This window comes from Rhinolophus ferrumequinum, chromosome 6, assembly GCF_004115265.2.
Source record: "Rhinolophus ferrumequinum isolate MPI-CBG mRhiFer1 chromosome 6, mRhiFer1_v1.p, whole genome shotgun sequence".
Taxonomy (NCBI): domain Eukaryota; kingdom Metazoa; phylum Chordata; class Mammalia; order Chiroptera; family Rhinolophidae; genus Rhinolophus; species Rhinolophus ferrumequinum.
Genome location: NC_046289.1, coordinates 28,800,898 through 28,820,822, shown reverse-complemented (window position 1 = coordinate 28,820,822; position 19,925 = coordinate 28,800,898). Strand labels below are relative to the sequence as shown.

The window sequence follows — 19,925 nt, the reverse complement described above, 5'->3', positions numbered from 1 at the left end:
CATTGAAAATTTGAGTTGCTTGAGATCCCTCATGGAATATATTTTAGTTACTAGTGCAGATCTAAAGAAGGTGATAAACGTGGCCCCTACTCCAGTCTTTCTTTTCTTTTTTAATGTTTGAACTTTCAGTGTCTTTTAAAAACTAATTTAAAATGATTTTTAAAAATTACACTACAAATGCAGTTTTTTTAATAAAAAAATCAAAACATAGAGGACTACACGGTGAAAGGAAAACTATCTATAATTGCAGTATCCACTTTTAACATTTTTGGTGTATGCCCGTTCAGACGTTTTCTGGTATGTGCATATGTTAAAATTCATTGTTTTCGAGTAATGGGTGCAGCGTTTCAGTTTGGGAAGATGAAAAAGTTTGGAGATGGATGGGATGATGGTTGTACAACAGTGGGAATGTATTTAATGCTAATGAACTATACACTTGGAAATGGTTAATTTTATGTTATATGTATGTTTACCACAATATAAAAAAAAAAGTTTATTGTTTAAAAATGAGATCATACTCAGCATCTTATTTTATAACCTGCTTTTTATACTCAACAATGAAAAGAGAACACCTTTCCACATAAATAAATATATTTTTGCACTGTGATTTTTGTGGCCAAATATTTATTTTATCCTTTGGATGTACCACCTTTTATTGAGGGCAGTGTTAAAGCAAATAAAAAGCAGTGTTAGCCCTTTCCTTTTTAAGTGGATTCACAGAGACCTTTGTGATGCATGGCAGAGGACTGGGGAAATAACCAGATGGTGGAAACTGAAAACCCCCCTGGGTCCTTAAACTGTGTCTGCCTTGTTCAAATGACTCTCTAAATAAACTGCTTTACTGTTCTGTCAACATGGAAGCTTTGCTTTTTTTTTTTTTCCCCAAGTATAATTTTTTTTTTATTATTTGTCTAAAAGGATGTTTATTCCAGACTGGTGGTTCTCTTGGATTTTTTCCCTACTACGTTAATGTCATATTAGAGGATCAGGGCAAAAGAGAAGCATAGATGGAGAACATCACACCCTGAGAAATGGTTCCTTCACACAAGGATCAGATGCCAATGATGGCAGGCATGTCTGAAATTTCAGCATTGGTAAGCCACTCTTAGGAAGGTTTCCTCCCGACTTGAGGTCTGGCTCTCCCCTGAGATGCTGTTTCCCCTATATAGCCTTTCTGAGAGGATGCTCGTTGTTTTCCCATACTTTCACTGTCTCAGGGTCTTTGTCTTCTTAAGTCCCCCCTACCATTTCTTTCCCTCCTGTAAAACACTCTGCTTCTTTGAGTATACTTTTGCTACTTAGCTAAACTGTTATTTCGTTTTTGTGCTATCGTTGTCCCACACACACACTTTATTCTCTGTCTTCTATATCTGTCCTCCCTTATCCATGGGGGATACATTCCAAGACCCCCACTGGATGCCTGAAAATGTAGATGGTACTGAACCCTGTACATACTATGTTTTTTTCCTATATGTACATATCTCCTATGATAAAGTTTAATTTATAAGTTAGGCACATAAGAGATTAACAAAAATAGCTAATCATAAAATAGAACAATTATAACAATTTACTGTAATAAACATTGTGGTCTCTCAAAATATCTTATTGTACTGTCCTCACCCTTCTTGTGATGACGTGCGATGATACAGTGTCTGTGAGATGAGACGAGATGAGGTAAATGACGGAGGCACTATGGTGTAGTGGTAGGCTACCGTCAGCGTGACTTGGACACAGGCACTGTGATACCACGACAGTCGATCTGCTAATCGAGGGGGCTATTAAATGACTCAGGGGTGGGCAGCATATACAGTGTGGATACACTGAGCCAGGCCTGGTTTATGTCCCGGGCGGAATGGAGCAGGACATCTGAGATTTCATCACGCTACTCAGAATGGCACACAATTGAAAACTTACGAAATATTTATGTCTGGAGTTTCCATTTAATATTTTTTGACTATGATTGACTGGGGGGGTTACTAAAACCACAGAAAGCGAGACTACAGATAAGGGGGGCTACTGTACTTGTACCTCCATTTCTTCCATTATTCTTCTTCCAATACCTTCCAATACCCTTGTCTCTTTGTTTATTTATTTATTTTTAATAATCACATCTTTGAAACCCTTTTCTCCCATGCCATTTTTCTACCCCTTTTTTACCTCTCTTCTGAAATTCAGATGTTTTCCTCTCTGGCCATAATTTCTTCTTCTTTCCAATTTACACACCAAATCGCCAGCCTTATGGGGACTTGCATTTATATGGGACAAGTTCCTCACTATCCTTTTTCTTTAGTTTAGAGTCCATGGACCTGACTCTAGCTTCCCTCCTTACTTGCTAAGCTCTTGCATCCCATTATCAGTCATATCTGCCTGGTAAATTCCCAACTGGGTGAGTTTGAGCTTTTTCTGCAAGTCCTCCTGAGCTGCTGAGTTTAGCTGAAGAAAAATACAGAGTGAGGCAGATTAACATCTCTGTAAATACGTGGGCCCCCTCCTCATCTGCCCTTTCGGGGTTACCCGGCAATCTTATTTCATTCCCTAAATAACTGTCTCCTCCATTCTGCATGACTGTGCTCCAGCTGGGGTTTCTTCCAGTCTCGGCAATGTCCACTGCCTCCCACACATCTTCCGCCAGCACCTCATGTAACGCATGCAGTTCTCTGTCAACACTCTCAGACTCATTACCCTGCTTAATTTCGTCTCTTACATTGTCACAATGTGAAATTATCTGATTTGTTTACTTACGCATTTTATGTGTTCTTCTACAAAAGTTAAAGATCATGTGAATAGGAAACTTATTTCTTTTTTTACTACTGTAAATCCCAAGTGCCTAGACTAGTACCCAGTACCTAGTGGGCACTCAAAAAATTTTGTTCAGTGAATGAATCATTTCAGTTATATTCTACTCGTCTCAACCATCTTACTCATTAATTCTGTCTTGATACTCAGCACAGGACTAGTTTCGGGTCAATAGGAAAGACACAAATCCTCAGATAGAAAAATCCTTCCTCACGTGCCATCAAAATATAAATCTTCTCATGTGGTTATTTTTTCTCTGTCCCTTCAGTGATGAAGACAGGTTTTCCTTCATTTCTTAAAGCGTGGGTCCCATCCTCCTCCACCTTAGAGGGATCTTGATTTTCCTCTAATACTGTCTCTCCTCAATCCTGCATATAGTCTAGTGATCATGAAGACTAGGCTCTGAAATTAGATGTGCTTGGATGCAAATTTGAGGTCTGTTGCTATGAAATCTTGCACAAGTTACATAATATCTCTCAGCCTCAGTTTCCTTGTGTGTTAGTTGGGGATCATACCGACGTCATAGGGTTGTTGTAAAGATGAAAAGAGGTAATATCTTTAAAGTGCTAAGCTCTGTGGCTAGTACAAAGAGAGCACTCGGGAAGAAAGTTCCTTGTATTATTATTACCTCCCTTCCTACTGGCTGCTAAGCTTATTAAGATTGTCTTCAAATATTGTCCTACTTCAGTTACATAGTAAGCTCTCTTCCCCATCACACCTATTCTCCACTTTTTACTTCTAACTCTTGGGACCCACTTCAGTCTGGCTTCCCAAACATTTCACATAAATTCCCAATCCTGATCTCATTCTTTGCCCACCCATCCCTGCCCAAGCTTGTTCTTCCTCCAGGGTGACTTCATCTCCCAGTGGCTCAAGTCAGAACCCTGGAAGATACCTTTGTCTCCTTCTTCTCTTCTTCCCTCCCTACATTTCATGACCAAGCAGAATTCTGACAATTCTGCCTCCTAAGTGTTTCTTAAAATTTCCCATATCTCTTTTACTTTGGAGGCCACCGTTCCACCGAGGAGCTATCATTTCTCACAGAATTGTGACAGTAGCCTTCGACCATTTACTACTATACCACACTATTCCATATTCCATGCGTTAGATAGGGTGATCTTTCAAAAAATGCAAAGATGATAATGTTATTCCCTTTCTAAACATTCCAGTGAGTTCTTCCTGTCTCTAGGACAGAGCCCTTCTTAATCAGGCTCTACTTACATCTTCAGCTTTACCTTGTACCACTCTTCCCCTTGCTCATGCCCTAGCCTTACTGAGGTTCATTAATTTGCATTTTGTTCAGCTGATTCTTAACTCTGAGCCATCGCACACACTGTTCCTCTGCCTCTTTTGTCATCTCTCTTTATCTAATTCCTGCTTAGCCTTGTGGTCTCAACCTAAACTTCACTTCCTCAAATAGGCCTTCCTACAGGGTTGGTGTCCCGTGGTCTTTTCCACGTCGCCCTGTCATTATAGTGCTTGGTTACGCGTTATACATTTCCTTGTCTCCTCACAAGATCCCTGAAGGCAGGAGCGATGTCCTTTTTGTTCGTGGGTGTGTTCCATAGCACAGTGCCTGGCCTATGCTAGACAGGAAAATTCTGTTAAATGTTCGTAAATAATTCAGTGAGGAGAAAAACCATCCTACATCCCAACATTTGTTAGGGTTTAGAGCTACATATGGTATTCCTGTAGTGAGCTTTAAATAGTTCTTTCAATATAAATAAATGTGGACAATAATAAGACTGCTTCAACACATGCGCTTATTTTTTTATCCTCACATGTTCCCTTATTTTAAAATCTTTTAAAGTTTGTTTTTATTTTGTACTACAAACACCATTTTTTTTCCCCAAGTGGATGCTTCTGAGTGTAAAATGCTACTTCACATCAACACTTCTTTCATTCGGTCTTCCAGTTACATTTGGAAGGCATTTCCATGGATAATTTTGTGAAGTTTGTCAACTCGAAGTTGAGTTTGGATTATGCAGCCTTCAATTTGGTGCATCCTAAAAGATAATGCACCCCACTGAGCTATCTTGTTCTCTAGTACGCTCAGTAGAAAGCGAGGAACCGGCACCTTCACAGCCAGTCCCACAGGCTGCTGCACACATGGAGACTGCTCAGAGGGAACCTGTTGATGGGTTAATGATCCTTTCCTTCCCAGTCACCACTGGGCTGAAGTAGGCAATGCAGCTGAGTCATCCCTGGCAGGGAAAAATGAATGCTCTGGAAAGACCTGAGTGTGCATACCCTGCTCATTAAGAAGCATTTTCTTCAAGTTTACTTAGGAAAGCTTTCTTATGGAAGGTAGTTGGTACATAATGTGTTGGATTGTGTTATTCCTAAGTAAGAAAGATGTCTTTTTTTTTTAAATATGAGATAAAAACAAATTACTACTATACATTAGTTTTCCTTGCTTTACTAATATGACCACAGATTGTTTAATAATGTAGTTTGGGGGTGCTTTTCTTCATTGTAGTGCATCTTGGATCAAAAACATAATTAGAAAGATTTTACAGGGAAATATTCCTAATCTTGCAGTTAGTGGGCCTTTCATTCCGCTAGAAGATAGGATTTCTCAGAACTCTTTTTTCTGATCCAGCACAGATTAGATTTTTGTTTTTAAATCAGTAAGGATTATTTGCCTTCATGTTAAGTCAATATCAAGAATGTTAGGAAGATAGTTTATTTATAAAAGCCCATTTGATACAAAATTATCATCAACTAGAGTTAAATAATGGTTTTCCTTTGTGCAGTTTCAGGCAGACCCGGATACCACTCTTAGCAAAAAGGTAAATCTCTTGTTTTAAAGTGCCCCAGAGGAAGGCTATGCTGGACCCTTATGAAAAAGTCCTTTAGGGTGAGAGAATAAGCCATTCCATTCCCCCCGACCCCGCCAAATTCTTCTCCGGCAGTTGTCCATACCTAGAGAATCTGCAGGGCTCCTCTGAAGAGCTAGGGATTCCTAGTGTTGCATATTAGGCAAATTTACCACCATGCACCTTGGATTTCAAGCAAAAGCAATAAGAGGATATGACTGAAAGGAATTAACTTTGGGTCTCCCAAGTTAAATATATTTTAAACTCATGTTGGGGATAGGTCTGCTTTCTGGTTGCAATGTGATCTCTGATTCTTTTGGACTCTGATAATTTAATTTACTCAGTTCTTTTCCTGTATATAAGTTAAACTGTGGAGAGCTTATATTCATGAATTTTTATCATTTTATCTCTTATTTCTGGAGTCTGGCTCCCCTCCCCCCCTTTTTCTTTATCTTTTAAAAAAATAACGTAAGGTGTTTGTTAGGGAGGTTGGCACAATGTCAGTTTTAAAGTATTCAAAAATGAGCTGTTTTTGTTTTATGTACATGCTCCGATGCTCTGAAAACATCAGCTAACACAAGAAAAATTAATTTAGGTCTTTAAAAAGTGAAGAGTTATTTTCTCACAAGTTAACAGATTTTGAGTTATATTCTTGGGTGGGATACGAAAATAAGAAGGTATAATATTAATCTGCCCTTTTTGAGTATTTATATACAAGGAAAACTTACCTCCTTACTGTTTTACAACTCCACTCCAACACTCCAGGAGTGTATTACTGCTGCCATTTATAAAGTTGACTCTATTTATATGGGAAAATATATATCCAGAGTTAGACAGGGAACAGAAATCAGAAAAGCTTCCCCATCTCACCCCTTCCTTTCGCTTGATTGTGGTAGGAAGGGTTTGGGCAGCAGAAGCTGCCACTGCTATTCTGGACCCTGAGAGGGCCCCATGCCTTCCTCTGTTCATACAGAAAAGATTGCACCCTGGTCAGAGACTCCAGGGCATGGTGGAAGAAACACAGACGTTTGAAGCAAGATGGACTTGGGCTGAAATCCTTATTCTGCAATTTACTTGGTATTTAGTCTTAAGCAAACTGCCTTTTCTGATGCTTAGAGAGATTAATGAGTTTGAAATCGAGAGTGAGAAAAAGTATGACATTTTCTGTTTATTTAACTAAAGCTGTGCCTCTGTTTCACAGCATAAAAGGGTAGGCACAATCTTCAAAGGTCTCTTGCTATTATTGACCTTCATACCAATTTATTAATGACATACACTAAGACTTATAAGAAAACATAATACTACACCTAGGTGTAGGTATCCTTGTAACACAAAGAAAATATCAGAATTAGTTAAAGCTAGAAGAAGTTAAAAGTAATTTACCACTCTTTCTTAGAAGATGATAATGATTAAAGATTGGTTATATGGTAGATTTTAAACCCTAAGAGTTAAGATTATGGTCAATGGAACAAACAGATTATGTCAAGATGTGGAATAAGATTGTTTATGTACTCAGTTATTCTCTCATTTTTTATTCTGTGCAATTTGATGTCTCATTATAAATTTCTAAATGTTGTTCTGTTGTCGTATAGTATGTTACAGTATTTGGCATTTGAAATGAGTGGGTACTGTGAATCAAACTTCCAGGGATAAAAAAGAAACTGTTGCTATCATATGTACAATAGTTAAAAAATATAAATTGTATGCATTACAGACATAAGAGACTTTAGAGAGAAGATTCAGTTGAAACCATTGTACCCAGCATCTTAATGCCTTAAGTGCAAATACTGGCATAGATTCAGAAATTAAGGGCAATTAACTACAATTGTTTCATCTTGCAAAATCCTTTTTCCACCAAGAAATCTTGGCAGCCATGTTGATGACTTCTCATGAGAGAGGCAGATGGGACTATAAAGAGGCCTGAAATCTACTTTTTAAACTAAGTTTCTAATTCCCTATTCTTTAATTTTTTTTTTTTTTTTGTCAAGAGGAGCCAGGCCTAGAAATCAAGCATCCTGGTTTTTCCTCTTGTTTTCCATTCATGAGTCTAGTTACTCTTAGCTGTCTTTTACCTGCTCAGATGTTATAATTTGTAGTGATGGCAAAAGTGGATGTAAAAGAAGTGAAAATTGGATATGATCTCGATGGCAGTTTATGGGCTTAGTTTCAAAGCCCATTTTTACCTGGAAAATAAATAAGAAGGGTTAACAGGCATGTTTCCAGTGACCAGTGGTTTATCTGTTCCTTCTGTTCCACCTTCAGTTAACACCGGAACCTCTAAAACTTCTGCCTGTGTCAGAATTCATTTTTTTTTTTCCTGAAGAGATCAAAGCTTTTATGGGCATTATTTATTGTAGCCTCACAATATTCTAGGGAGCTAAGTAGAGGTTCTGTGGCTCCATCTTTATTTTTAAAGCCAAGTGAAAAACAAATAAATCTCTTCCCTAAGGTTACAAAATGAGGCCTTGGTAAAGGCAGAAATAGACCCCTTAGTCAGAAACATCACCTAATTCTGGCCCTTACGTCTAAGATGCAGTAGATTGTTTGGCTTTTCTCTAAACAGGCCTTTGACACTTAGAGTGTGTGGAAAGTATGTGCTTCCGTCAAAGAGTTTTGCTTGTTTAGTAATTCTTTGCCTGTTAAAGTAATGACTAGAGCACTGAAGAAAATAGAAAAAACATCCAAGCCTTATTTCAGCCTCTGCATTTAGTACATGTGAGCTTTGGATAGAGAGTGCTTTTATTTCCTGGGATTACTTTTCTGTCTTTATACTTAGAATTTTTCTTCATGGAACTGCTGATATTGATAAATTTTGGGGAAATTATTATTATTTCATTAAAACTTTATATGTAAAAATTAGACTTTTGAAATAATGTATATTCCAATTGAAAGAGGATTTGGGGAGATAACCGCAAAATTCTACGTTTTAAAATGTAGGTTTAGTGCCTTTTATCCCTTTTACCTAAAAGTCATTGCAAAAAATGGATTCTATTTTAAAATTGCCTTGATACAGCAATTTATATTGCTATAAAGTTTTTAATAAACTAAATTGTTTGCTTTATAATAACTATTCTGTGAAAATAATTTTCAACTATATTTTCATTTGACTGTCACTCAGTGGTTAATTTATCATTTTAATTGTTTTACTGCTTTTCTTTCTTTCTTTTTTTTTTTTTGGTGAATCCATAATGATACTTCTTTGGAATTTTTAATACAAGACAGGAATTGTTTTTCTTCTTTACTTTTCTTTAAGGGCTGCTTCTCAAATTAACCTGCATGCCTAAACCTGTGTTATAATTCAGAAGCAATAGCAGAATCTTTTCCATACAATCATTGTGTAAAGCCAGGCTGGCTCCACCGTCCTTCTGCTCTCTTAAACATTGCAATTTTTGTAAACTCTTCCATGTGCCTCTAGCATCTCCGATTTGTGAACGAATCTCACTATATTTATCCCTATTGTGTATGTCTGCGTGTTTGTTTTGCAGTGTAATAATAACACTTGACGGTTATAAATTTTTCCATATGCTCCAGCTTGTAGAGATAAACAGTATGCGTGCTGTACATTTTCCTCAGCTTTGAAGACTTACTTTGGAAATAAACAATCCCACAGGACATTGTGGTCGGTTTTAGAGAGGCATACACACAAGCATATTCTCCAGGAAAGGGAAGGTAGTTGAAATTTCACCCTGTTAATATTAACTGGTTAATTGAACTTTTTCAAGGGATTGAGAACAACTTAACTGCCTTCAGTTTTTCAAAGATTTACCAGGGCAATGCAGACTTGTTTTTGAAAGTCTTTAAAAGTGCGACTTAATACCGTAAATGACCATTTTGTGGAATAAATTCTTTCATTCTCTCAGTGGTTTACTTTGGCTAGAGGGATTTGTGAAATAGCTTTGGATTTCTTTGTAATTTCTCCTTTTACATTATACAAATTAAAAAGTTGATATTGACATGTGATTATGGCATCTGAAGCATTTATATTGTGGTGGTTGTCTGTAGAATCTGTATGATTCATTTATAAGCAGCTATTTCTTTTAGTTTCGGTTCCCTTAGGAAATCAAGTCTTTTTGACCAGTTTTATTTGTGAAAATTGATGCAAATATCTTTATTTTTATCTTGATGTCCTTTTTTACCCAAATATCTATGGCCTGCATTTCTCTCCCCTAAGATGCAAAGCTGCTTTTATTAGTTGATTTCCTAAAGGCTTTGGCGCATAGACGGTTCATAAGTTTTCTATTGGGAAGTACAAACTAGTCTGCATAAAAATTACATATTACAGTATCTGAGGTTTTTGTTGTTGTTGTTGTCTCTTTAACACAAAAAATTTATTACACGTCTCCAAAGATTTCTAAAGAAAACTCCAAAGTGATATGTAAATCGAGTGGTAGTAGCAACAATATGTGGGATGTGGTGTATGGCTAGTGTGTCCTGGAGCCAGCCCACACCAACTCCTGAGAACCAGTTATTAAATTTTTAGAAATTTTGTGAGCTGGTTATCATTAAAAATTCAACTGTATAAACTTACAATTAAAGAAATAAAAATAAATACTCAAAACTCATCACTTCATAGTTACCTTTTTACTACATTTTACTATTATCTATGCTCTTGAAGTTATTTGTGTTTATTGTATCTGTAGTAGAAATGCTGTATAATGGTGTGTACTGCTGCACATCTCTTCCAGCTCTGTGCTCGCTGACGTCACGTTGGTAACTTGAAGTCAGCCCTAGTACAAGTATTAACACCATGGAAATTGGCAGACACAGCAAATCAGGACTGGACTTACTGTTTTGTTAATTGTCTAGACTTAAGAAAGTGATGGAGAAAATGTTAATGCATATTAAACTTAAAAATGTGTCATGTCTATAGCCATTATATTATGAATAGCACACACACACACGTGCGAACTTGAGAACATAGTTTTCCAGTATTTGAAACTATTACCGATTCATCAGGAAGTGGTTCACATTGTGGACAAATGAATGAGTGAAGTTCTGACATATATCTGTGTTCACTTTCTTTTAACTTGAACAAAACTATCAACTAACTTTACAGCAGAATTGTAAGAATGATATATTGCTCCAAGTATACTAGACATCAGATGCTAAATACATCAGGAAGTCTTTTATAGTTCTCTTGAAAACCATGCTACTCACAAGCATGCTGTCCCTTTTCCAGCTCATACATGACTTCAGACTTCCTCTCTTCGCTCTAACGGTTGTTGTGAAAGAGTATAACAAATTCGTTTGTAAAGCATTCAGTCATCCATATCCATCCCTTTGACCACAGATTACCTTAGGATGGTGTTACAAAATGTTGATGGGAAAAGAGAAACATCATAATACTGGATTTATGAAATCATAATTTTTTTTCCCTTGGAGGCATAATTCTATTAGCCGACTGTTGGGAGGCGGTTTAGATTGGTTAATTTATATATTAAAGGGAAAAATGGCTTTATTCCATGGAATGTGTTTTCCTTAGCCTTCGGATAGTTTGGTGATCTATGAAAGCATAGTTATGCAATATGCACAAGTAAGTGTGGTAAGAATATCATTTGGTTAAAGTGTGGATTCTAAGCCTTGAGTGAACAGAGGTTTTGAAATACATTCATAACTCTATCACACAACTTGCTTTCTGTCTCTCTCTTTCTCTCTCTCAACAGATCAGGCATTTAATTAGCTTCTTTGTAATAAATTTAGAACACCAGTTTGTGAGGATAAACCCCATTTGTGAGAGCAAACACAGAGCAGAGGTAGGCCTGGAGCTGAGGAACAGCTTTGACTTTTGGCAGAATTTGCGAGTCCATGGCTTTCAGATCAGTTTTGCGCTGCTCTGTCTTCTCACATTTCTCTTTCTCTGTGTCGAAGATCTCACCCTCCTGGTGTCTGGGCGTACACAGCTTCTTCTTGAAGTAAGCATCGGTGAGATGTTTGGGGATTTTCACACCACTGACATCAATTTAGGTGGAGGTGGCGATGACAAATTTCTGGTGTGTTCTACGCAGAGGAACTCAATGGAGGGACAGAAGTCCAGTCACAAGTAGCAAGCCACTGCTCAGCTGCTTCAGGAAAACCACCCTCTTGCCTCTGTGGTGCCCTGTGAGGATGACCAGAATGTTCCCGGGAGTGATACTGGCCCAAGGTTTTCTCACCTGCTGACTGAAGGGTTTCTTGTCGCGGCTCAGCAGCTTTCGAGGCCCATCTTCAGCAGGATTGTATCTAGGCATTTTGCGAAGTTTAACTGCTCAGGTGCCGCCATTCTTGTCACCACCAACTGGCTTTGTGATAGTAGCAAGAATCTCCTCCTTCTTTTTCTTTTCAGTCCTGGATTTAGCTGCTGAATCCTTCCTCTTGTGCACGACCTTTCGGGAATACATAGCTGATGGGGACTATCTGCTGATTCCTCTGACCAGGACAGGGTCTCGGCTGCATTGGGGCTTCCCCCTCTTAGGCGTTTTGGCCTTGAGGTTACTCTTCTTAACCTGCCACCAGCATCAGCCTGCTTGGCTTCATGTTTCTTCTTCGTGTCCGGCTTCTCAGCTTTTTCACCCGCCGTCTGGCAAGATGGGAAAGAGCACACAGCTATTTCTTAACAAGGGATAATCTGGTCGAGCCCCTGCCTTCAAGAAACTTAGTAACCCTGTGTTAATTGATGTTTCCCAAACTTCAGTCAGTTGAGTATCACTCTCATCATTTTTGTCATATCCGTGTACCTCTTGTACATTTATTTACTTAGTGTTAGGTTGGTGCAAAAGTAATTGTGGTTTAAAAGGTTAAAAATAATTGCAAAAACCTAATAATTTTGAAAATTTACATTTTCTTTTAACCTTAGCTTTATCTTAAGGGTAATACCCATGAAATCTTGAGTTTAAGGTAATGTTTGTTTTCTTTTTCTAAGACCTATTAAAATATTGCTTAACAATTACAAATTTAAAGTTTGTCTTTGTACCCCCAGTGGAATGTGTACTAGACTTCAGGAAATATTGTGCTAGTGATAATAATAACTAGGCATTAGGCTAAAGAGTTTAAGTCTCCTGTCAACTCTGAGGTAAACATTAGTATCTCCATTTAATAAATGAGGAAAGTGAGAAATTGGAGCAGGTCCGTAACTTGTTGTCATGCGGGAGACCCTGCTCGCTGCGCCATGTGTCGTGTGGGGTGGCCTGCGGGGTCTCAGCTCCCGCTCCCCACATAAGAACGCAGGACATGGTGAGGCCAAAAAGGAACACCCACGGAGCCATAGGTAGGGGAGTCACACCACTATAGTCTCACTGGACGCTGGGCGAGACACATGCAGTAGGAGCCACGCGATCCGCAGTCCACCATTCACTTCTCTGCCTGCCAACCGACTGACTCACTCCCTCAACTCGACTCCCGACTCTCCCCAACCAGTGCAGCCGGGGCAGTTATAATCGGTGGCTAACTGGCTAACTGGTAACAGCTGATGGTCAATTAGCACCAGCTGACGGGCATCTACTACCCGAGTCAGCACCTTTCCACGTGAGGCCGAGAGCCTGGAAACTGCTCTCTGGGACTCTGTCCCCACACTTGTCCAGGGTCATGAGGCAAACCAGAATTTCCCTGACCAAGATCCACGCTAACCCGTACTAACAGTGTGGTGAACGGGCCTACAGTATTAGCATCACCTGGGTGTTTGTTGGACCTGCAAAAGCTCTGGCCTTACTCCAGACCTAATTAATCAGAACATGCATTTTAACAAGATTCCCAGGTGATTCTCATGCACATTAAAGTCTGACAAACCTTGATCTAGACTCCAGAGCTTTCTGCCTCCTGTAAGAGAAGTTCGTTGACTTCTCTCTCTGCAGTGTTATTTGCTACAGGCCTTTCTGCTCTGAGCTACAGCTACGTAAGAAACTTGGTATTGATGGGAAAGTAAGAGATGATGTTTTCAATCATTTTGATTATTTTTCTCTCCTAAAGTCATCTTTTGTTTGCTTTCCATCTTTCCTTAATTGGTGTAAGAAGACTAGGTAGGCTGAGAGGTCAACATTTTCACTCTTTTCTCTCCTGCTTCCTTTCCCAGCATCCACAGGTCATATTCTTGTCCTTTGGAATGGCCTTTGGTGGTCCTTTTCCCGCCTACCCCAAACCTACCGAGGCCTTGAGAACTGTCTAGAGAGCTACAACTAATTTTCAATTGTTCATGGATGGTTTTAATGGTACGTATACCATCCTGACTCTTGGTTTCTTTCCTTCTCCCTCCAGCTCTCTGCCACTTAGCTGTTTTACTGCTTGCTTTCTTTTTACTAAGGTGTGCCCACCTTGCCATTCACGAGGCCTCTGCTTCCATTCTACCATGCATCTCCTCTTGCTGTGGCCCTCACAGTTGTGAGTGTCATACAAGCAGCAGCCTCAGGAGACGCCATAAAGATAATTTTCTGGAAATGGTCAAAGTGTTGGGAATTTGATGGTTGGATCTGGGAATATCAGGAATGGCTGTGACTGACGAGTGTAGCTGGCTATGAATTTTGAGGTCTTCCAGTGTATCATTAACATTTCATCAGTGTATTGTCTTCGTGGTTTCTTCCTGATGTTTCCCTATGAATCCTATGCCTGGAGAAGTCTGCAGGGTTTCTAGACACCACACCCGGTTTGTACATTTACAGGCCCTCTTCTTGGTATTTACACAGTTGTTTATTCACTCTCCAAAATGACTAGTTATTTGAGATGAGTAGAAGTTGGACATATTCATGAGACCAGAGCTTGCCTTCTTGCTCGTTGGTGGCCAGATACAGGTCCTAAGAGTATTTCATTTTCTTAACTTTGAGTGGTGTTCAAGGGAAGTTGACTCATTTGAATTATTAAGATGTACTGAAAGAAAACTATATTATTCATTACATTTTGTAAATCGAGAAACAGAAACAGTTGTTTTTTACCATAGTAATTTCAGACTCTGAAAGATTTGTTTATCAGCCAACTGCAGACACACCTATCCCAACCCAGATTTTTTTAATGGTCTTCAGCTTTACAATCATTTAGAAAAAGAGGGTTTTTTTTTCTCTCCTTTCTGCCACATATTTTTGTACACACCCTTCTTCCCTCCCTTTTGCCATACTTTTGTTTCTTTGAAAAAAGGAGAGTCCCTCTTAAGAGTGTAGAATAAACATTTCTTTGTGAAGTGTGACTTATTTATGCTTCAGGGGTTGTCAGTGTATACACAATAGAGAAGGTGATGGAGGCTCCTAGACATGCCAGGTCAGCACTTTGTGCGTGTTAAGGCCAAAGAGCACGTTAAGCAGGCTGAAAAAATTTTAACAAGTCAGAACATTTTACAATTTCCATATTTATCAAACATGTCAGGGGATGGGATCACAAAGCCTTCCAGGGATTAACTGCCTCTAGGACTTGAACTGTTTTATTAAGGTGGAGGAAGCCAAGTTCTCAACACCCCATGATTTGCTCTAATAACCACAAGAGTTAGAATGTAGGTGATCCTTGCTGAATGAAAGGTAATCCTCAGGCTAAACTGCTCCTTGAATGGAAAAAAAAAAAAGAATCTTCTCTCAACAGATGAATTGTGTGTGAATCTCTCTGACAGAACCTTGGAGTTTGAGGTTTATTTATCTAGAGCTTCAGCTTTATTAATTCTTTGGTTGATAGTTCTTGACTTTTGACACTTAAAGGCTTAGAATATGAAGCTGAAGTAGAAGATGTTCAGAAAAATGCAGACATTCTGAAAGGGCGAGGGGCATTGCCGTTCTGGGGCTTGGCAAAGCAGCCTAGAGTTAGTTATTATTTGTTTTCAAATGTTTGGGGTTTGGCAGATACTAAGATGGGTTTTGCCAAGCACTTTCCTTTGAATTTGAGTACAGGAATATCTTGGGTGGAATTTAATTGCTTTATTGATGATTCATTTGCATTATACTGATCAGAATGCTGCTTTGGAAAAGATACTTGGTGACTGAGAAATATTAGGAGCTTCATAGTTTTTTAGTAAGAACTTTTTCTTAGATGGGAATAAAAATGGAATTCAAGCCCCAAATATTTTCAGTAAGATTTGGAACTTGGAATCTTTAAGTAGTAGTTTCCAAATTTGTATCACTTTTTCCACAAAAGCAAACCAGACTCTACTTCTCTGGCTTGATCTGCAAATCTTTAGAAAAGTTGCAGAGCTGACCTGCAACTTTGGGCCAACACTTAAATTGGAAATTAATGTTAAAAAAATGTTTCAACAAGTAGAGAGAACAACCCTATTCTGGAGAAATGAGTTGGAATTAAAACAACAACAACCCAAGGAGACTAAGCATAGGGTAGAGTTTTGGTTCTAAATCCAAATTACCAGGGATGACAAAACCCCTGAGAGGACTAAAGTTATATAAGGTGCCATGAGGTAGCTTTTCCATTACAGTTTGTAGAAAAGATTGTAAAAGAAGGAAGCATGCTGAGACTTGACAAATGAGGACTAACCCATAAACGTTTTAAAGAACAGGGAAGGGACATGGTAAAATGTGGCACTGCATTTCTTATTGCCCATCAGGTCACAGCAAAGCATGATGATAAGAACAGGTTTCTTTTTGTCTCTTGTCAGCTCTCTATCTTTTGTAACCGGTCCAGAAAAACGCAGTGCCAGCAACTTGAATGACTACTCTCTGTTTCCTAGAGAAAACAGTGTGAATAAGCATCCAGCAGAAGGAAGAAACATTTTGAACAAATTGACTTGGATGTCTTCACATTCAAATTATTCTGAAACCGACTGCTAGGAAGTGTTGGGAAATTCTAGTTTTGAATTCTGCAAACCAGTATAAGGAGGACAGAGTGATATAGGCTCTTTTTATTTGCGTCAATTAGTGGGGTGCACGAGGTTATAAGCATTTCACTGGGCTAGTGTTTGCAGTTTTATCCTTTCCCTTAATCCCTATGTTCTTTAAACTGTTTAAAATGCCAAAGAAACAAGACAATATGTTTTGAGTCCTTGACTCTGTCCTGGCACTGGTTTAGCTGGTGAGAGTATTAGGTGGTCTGTAGGGATCCACACTGGTGTAGGTCTAGAATGTTTCATTTGTGCCAACTTTCCATGTAGTTCTTTAAGTAATTCTAAGTGTCCCTTACCGTATAAGAAGAAATTTGTGTTTTTCTTCTTAAACTTTGGTTCTGTTTACCTTAAAAGAGACAAGTTCTTCAAGATCACCTTTTCTTTTTTCTCTTGTCTTTCTCTACTGTCTTTCTTGTCCCTCTCTCTGTCTCTTTCTCATTGATTATAATCTAATTAGTGAGTATTAATGACAAGTGGGGGCATTGTCACATTTTACTTTTTGCCCAACTGCAGTCTGTTGTAGCAGGCAGGATGTGTGAATTCGAGGGTAAAGGATGGATTCCATGAGTCCGATGCTATTCCTTTTTAGACAATTGAAATGATTTGTTACATTGTTTAGGGCTTACCTTAGGTTTGGATAGTAGAGAATATAGGTAAACAAGAAGTATAAATTCTTGTTTTATACTTATTTCCCACAGTGCCTTTTACACAGTGGTGGGTGAATAAAAAAATTGTTACTGATTTTAATTCAGTTAATTTATGAGTATGAGGGAAGATAATTTAATGCTGTATCTTAATATGCAATCTAGGAATGGTGAACAATATTTTCTGTCTAAAATCCATTAAACTCACAGGAAACAAAAACCAATGAGGATCACATAAGTAAAATGTAACTTAATTTAGTTTTTGTAAGTTGTTATATTTTTAGAGAGAAGCATAAAATATTCTGTACATCTGCATTTTGAAACTTAATTGTCAGACCTCGTATATCTCAATATCACATTTTCTTTATCCATTCATCTCTTGATGGATACTTAGGCTTTTTCCATGTCTTGGCTATTGTTAATCATGCACCAAAGAACATGGGGGTAAAGGTATCTCTCGAGACAGTGATTTCATCCTTTGGATGAATACCCAGAAGTGGAATTGCTGGATCATATGATAGTTCCATTTTGATTTTTCTGAGGAACCTCCATGCTGTTTTTCATAATGCCTATACCCATTCACAATTCTACCAGCACTGCACATGGGTTCCTTGTTTTCTATATCCTTGCCTGTACTTGTTATCTCTTGTCTTTTAGACAATAGCTGTTCTGACAGATGTGAGGTGATATCTCATTACGGTTTTGATTTGCATTTCCCTGAGGATAAGTGATATTGAGCCCCTTTTCATGTACCTGTTGGTCATTTGTATGTCCTCTTTGGAAAATGTCTATTCAGGTGCTCTGCCCATTTTTTAATTGGATTATTTTTTTCTGTTGAGTTGTATGTGTTATTTATATATTTTGGATATTAACCCCTTAATCAGATATATGATGTGCAAATATTTTTTCCTATTCGGTAGGTTGCCTTTTTTATTTTGTTGATTGTTTCTTTTGCTGTAGACTTAACTTTTTAGCATATTTCTGATCTTTTTCCGTGTAATTTAATGTAATTGAAATTAAGTTGAATAAACACTGTCTTGGGCTGCTGTTGTTTTCCATGACCACTATTTTGTGTTCTTATTCTGAATAATGCAGTGTGCTTAGTACTGTGTTAAGCATTTTACAGTTGTGTCCTCTTATCAACACTAGGTTGCTAAGTGTTATTATGCCTTGAGCTTGTGTTTTGGGAAGGTCTATATATGAGTCTGCTTCTTTAAGTGCGCTGCACTCTATGGAAAGAACGTGGATAACAGGAAAGAAAAGTAGACATTTTTCATGTTTGATCTTCCTTCCTTCCTCCCTCCCTCCCTCCCTCCCTCCCTCCCTCCCTCCCTCCCTTCCTTTCTTCCTTCTTTTCTTTTCTTTTTTCCTCTCTCCTCTCTCCCTTCCCTTCCTTTCCCTTCCTTTCCCTTCCTTTCCCTTCCTTTCCCTTCCTTTCCCTTCCCTTCCCTTCCTTTCCCTTCTCTCTCTCTCTCTCTCTCCCTCTCCCCCCCTTCTTTTTTTTTGAGGTTTTATTTTAGAGAGCGAAGGAATGTCTAGGCAAATTTTTGACAAGAATAAGGTGTCTCTGTGGCTGTCTGGTTTTCCCAACCCCTTTTATTGAAGAGACTGTTCCTTTCCCATTGTATATACTTGGTTCCTTTGTTGTAAATTGACTCCATATGCATGAGTTTATTTCTGGTTTCTCTCTTCTGTTCCATTTATCTGTGTATCTGTTTTTTATACCAGTATCTTACTGTTTTGCTTACCATAGCTTTGTAATATAGTATGAAATCAGGACGTAGGATGCCTCCAGCTTTGTTATTCTTTCTCAAGATGGCTTTGGTTATTTGGGGTCTTTTGTGGTTTCATACAAATTTTAGGATTGTTCTATTTTTGTGAAAAATGCCATTGGAATTTTGAAAGGGATTGCACTGAATTTGTAGATTGCTTTGGGTAGTATGGAAATTTTAATCATATTAATTTTTCCAATTTGTGAGTACAGAATATTGTTATATTTATTTGTGTCATTTTCAATTTATAGCTTATATCTTCATAAAAATATAAGTCACACACACATTTTCTGGATATTTGTGTCTACTGGAATTGGGTTACAGTATTGTCATTTGCCAGTACATGCCACCAGCTGATATGATATTCTCTTACCAATCAGAATATTATATTTCTTACATTCCAGGCCTCAAATACTCTTAAAATATCATTTTCATCAAGTATCTTATTTTATAAAATTGAAAGTATATATTTCAAGTTTATTGCAAATGAGGGTCATTCCAATTGTCTTGAAATTTTTAATATTATAAAAGCTTTTCCTTTCTTCCTTTTCTCCTTTCCTTTCTCTATACTTCTCTTCAGAGTTTATTTACATTTTCTTTCTTCACTGACATTTCCCTTTGTCTACAGTGTTATTACAAGTAATGACAATTGGCTTTGTTTTGGTTTGATATTGCTGCAGCAGAAGCATCTGAGATTCCTTCAAACTTCGTTCTAACTTTGGCTCTGATTTTGTCACATTTGAACATATATATATTTTGAAGTAAGTATTGTATCTCTCTCTCTCTCTTTCTCTCTTTTTAAATTGGGGAATATTGGGGAACAGTGTGTTTTTCCAGGACACATCAGCTCCATGTGAAGTTGTTGTTTTTCAATCCAGTTGTGGGGGGGTGCAGCAACCAAGTTAAGTTGTTGTTTTCAATCTAGTTGGGGGTGGGGCACAGCTCAGCTCCAAGTCAAGTCATTGTTTTCATTCTAGCTGTGGAGGGCGCAGCTCATCTCCAAGTCAAGTCGTACTTTTCAATCTAGTTGTGGAGGGTGCAGCTCACTGGCCCATGTGGGACTTGAACCGGCGACCTTGGTGTGATGAGCACCACGCTCTAACCACTGAGCAAACCAGCC

The 19,925-nt window shown here is 38.2% G+C and overlaps 1 protein-coding gene and 1 pseudogene across 4 annotated transcripts in view; one reads left to right on the top strand and one right to left on the bottom strand.

The window, feature by feature from the left end:
- The window catches only part of RAD51B (RAD51 paralog B), a 612,705-nt gene that overhangs the window by 132,745 nt on the left and 460,035 nt on the right, over positions 1–19,925 (top strand). The gene's annotated exons all lie outside the window — the stretch shown is intronic.
- Positions 11,312–19,925, bottom strand: part of LOC117024033 (60S ribosomal protein L6-like) — a 110,372-nt pseudogene continuing 101,758 nt past the window's right edge.